A 3618-nucleotide genomic window follows, 5' to 3' on the forward strand; every position below is an offset into this window, starting at 1 on the left:
CAGCGCTTACCACATGTCCTAAGTACTGTACTTTGGGCTTCAGCAGGTGGCACTTTGATGGCTTCACCTTCAGGCCAAAGCCAGCCAGGGCCTCAAACACTTCCGCCAGGTGCTCCAGATGATCCTCATATGTCTTGGAGTATACTATGACGTCATCCAGGTACAGGAGGACTGTCTCGAAATTCTTATGTCCTAGACAGCACTCCATCAACCGCTGTAAGGTTCCTGGGGCGTTGCAGAGCCCGAATGGCATGCAGTTGAACTCGCTGAGGCCTATCAGGGTGGTGAATGCGGTCTTTTCCTTATCCGCCTCTGCTACAGGAACCTGCCAATACCCACTAGTAAGATCCAAAGTAGAGAAATAATTAGCAGATTTTAATGCAGCTAGTGACTCCTCTATCCTGGGTAGCGGGTATGCATCTTTATGAGTTATGCAGTTGATTTGCCTGTAGTCCACACACATTCTCATTGTGCCATCCTTTTTCTTTACAAGAACTAATGGAGCTGCCCAGGGGCTACAACTGTCTCTTATTACTCCAGCCTCCTTCATCTCTCGTAACATCCCTTTGGCATTTTGGTAGTGTGCTGGCGGTACAGGCAGGTAGCTTTCTTTAATGGGTGGATGGTCTCCCGTGGGGATATGGTGTTGAACCCCCTTTACCTGCCCGAAGTCGAGTGGGTGTTTACTGAAGACCCTTTCATACTCCTGGACCACCCGGTATACTCCTTGTTTTTGATGTGGAGGGGTGGAGTCAGTGCCCAAATGCAGCTTCTGACACCAGTCCTCCATCTGTCCCTTGGAGCCATTATCCTCCGCCTGTTTGGATGGAGGTAAGGGTTCCACTGTCTTTATAGAATTTTGATTGACGGTGAATAGCTTGGCTAGGGTGGCATACCGGGGCAAATGGACTTCTTTTTCCCCAATGTTCAGGATGCGGACTGGCACTCTCCCATGGCGGACATCAACCACCCCCCTGGCTGTCAAAATGGTGGGCCTACTGTCAGAGTAGACGGGCTCTACCAGGGCCTGGTAATCTCTACCCCTTAGACCGATGGCTGCCCGGCACCATATCAGCATTTCACTTCTTGGGGGCATGGCAATAGGGAATGGGTCACTCATCCTAACACTGCCAATCTCACCACCAGACAGTTCTACCTGTTGTCTTTTCATCAGGGCTCTGATCTCTCTTTGTAGAACCCGCTGCTGGCTGGAACTGGCGGTCTCCGCAACCTGCTGTAACAAGACAATTATTTCTGCAAGACAATTTTCAATGACATTAGTGCCTAAAGTTATCATAGGATGACTTTCTCGGCGATCAATGTCGACAATAATCAGTCCTTGTGCTGGCAGTTCGACTTTGCCAACTTTTATGGTCACTTCTTTGAACCCCACCTGAGGTACGGGTTGACCATTACTGGCATAAATGCTCAAATGTTCATCTGGACGGCGGGTAATGTCAGAATCAGTCCAGTACCGTTTGAAAAGAATGTAGGGGATGGTGGTCACCTGGGATCCAGTGTCCAGCAACGCGCTCATTGGAAAGCCGTCCAGCACGATAGGTAGGACTGGTCGTCCTCCCACATATTTGTCTCGCCAGCTTGATGGGCCTGGTGGTCTTATGCCTGGGGGTTGGCCCTCTGCCCCAGGTTTTGCTCGTTTAAATGACAGTACCTTGCATAATGTCCTGGCTGGTTGCAGCGGCGGCAGATGGGTTGTCCATCCTGGTCGTAGCGGTCGCTGTTCCTCCCTCGGGATGGTGGAATCCTCTTCTGTCGGCGCCACAGGACGTCCTCCGGACTGGAAGCCAGCTGGATCTTTCCTTTGGGAGACACCTGCAAGGACTGCACAGTTTTGGTTAGTGCAGCCACACTTTTAGTTAGCTCTTGGACCTGATGGTGCAGGTCTGTTGAAGGGGCACTGTCCAGAGTTTGTGCATCAGCTCCTACAGGCTCCGGGGAAAAGGGTGCCACCTCCTGGTGGTAGGTGATAGCTGGGTGGCGGTGAGCTTTAGCCTCACCTGGTGCTTGTTCTCGTAGCACCCGGATGGCCCTGTCCTTAAATTGAGCAAAGTCCAAATCAGGGTTTTGCAGAGCCATTATGCGCAGCTGGGTTCGGTGGGTTCTGGACAGTGAACCCTCAATAAATTGCTCAGTTAACAGTCTGTTTTCATCACGCACTCTGTCAGGGTCTACCTGTTTGATGGCCCTCAGCGCCTCCTGCAGGTTTAAAGCATAGTCCCGTACACTGTCCTGTGCCCGTTGTTTGCACCCATAAAACTTCATCTTTATCTCTGCTGTAGTACGGGTGTCAAAAGTGTCCTTTAGGCGGGCCAGTATCTCTTTTACAGTCCCTTTTTCCCTGGTTGACCAGGACTTTACTTCTCTCTTGGCTGCACCAATCAACTGGCCTATAAGGATGCTCACTTTCTGCTCCTCGGACTGGGGGTATACTTTAAATAAACTGCTTAGTCTCTCCTTGAAGTCACTCAGAGTGTGCGACTCTCCTGAGTACTGGGGCAACCACGCTGCCCCCGGTATATAAGGCATGGTGAATGGCATTGCGGCGGCAGCGGCCGCGCCGGTGGTTGAAGTTCCCTCCATATCAGGTGTCTTCCTCCCCCCTAGTGAACCGTGGCCTACCTTCCTTCTCTTTCCTTCCATAGGCCGCAGTTCCGCAGGCGAGGGGCTCCTTCCAGGACCTGGCACTGCGTCAGTGCGTGGGGCGGGGCTTTGGACTTCGCGCGTTTTCAGCGATCACGCCCCTCTTCTTCCCGCGCGGCGACCTGAAAATGGCGGACAATGGCGGGAAAACGGCAGCAGATGGCGGGAAATCTTCACCACGGTATGCGACACAGTCTGTGAAGGCGCGCAGTACCCGGTGGTCGCGGGCACGAAATCCTGCCGACTACGCCAAAGTTGACGCGCCCCCTGGGCCGTGGGGGTGCCCGGAGCTGGGCCTTGTGGATGTTGGGGGTTGTAGTCACCGTGGCGGTGACCCGGTCCGTGACCCAGGGCGGTAAAACCAGGGTAGTCGATGTGTGTCTGTTATATATAGTCCGACTACGCCACCTGTGGGATGCGGTTATTGGGAACCGCCGCTGCGGAGCAGTCCGCTGAAGCTGGTGGTGTGTGCAGCAAGGTGATGTAACTCCCCACAGGAAGAGTGGAGCTTCAGGGCAGCGTGTATGGATGATGGTGGTGGTAGTGCAAGGTGTCAGTAATGACAACACGGAGTCTTTGCAGTGCAGTCCCAGGGTCTTTACTGTTGGTAATTATATGGGCCCCAACGGGAGTACCGGCTAGTGATGAGGGCCTGATCAGTCTGGGAGCAATCCTAGAATCCTCCTGGCCAGGTGGAGTTGTAGGCCTGCTGTTCTGACTGTACTCTTTGGCTATCCCGCTTATAGTCGTGTTGTAGCCCACGTCCCTGAGTGTAACGTGCGGTGCTCACCCGTATGGCTGACGACTCGGATCCCGTGTATTCCTCGCTCCTCTGTGGCGGCACTGATCCTCTCGTGTGGCTGAGCCTCCGGGCTTCTGATGGGCCAGGAGACCTACAATCTCCTGCCGTGCGGTTTCTGCTGCTGGATATACAATCCCCACAGCCTCGGACTCCGG

Source organism: Phyllobates terribilis, unplaced genomic scaffold (assembly GCF_046119375.1).
Source record: "Phyllobates terribilis strain yellow unplaced genomic scaffold, ASM4611937v1 Scaffold_3__8_contigs__length_932513732, whole genome shotgun sequence".
NCBI classification, from domain to species: domain Eukaryota; kingdom Metazoa; phylum Chordata; class Amphibia; order Anura; family Dendrobatidae; genus Phyllobates; species Phyllobates terribilis.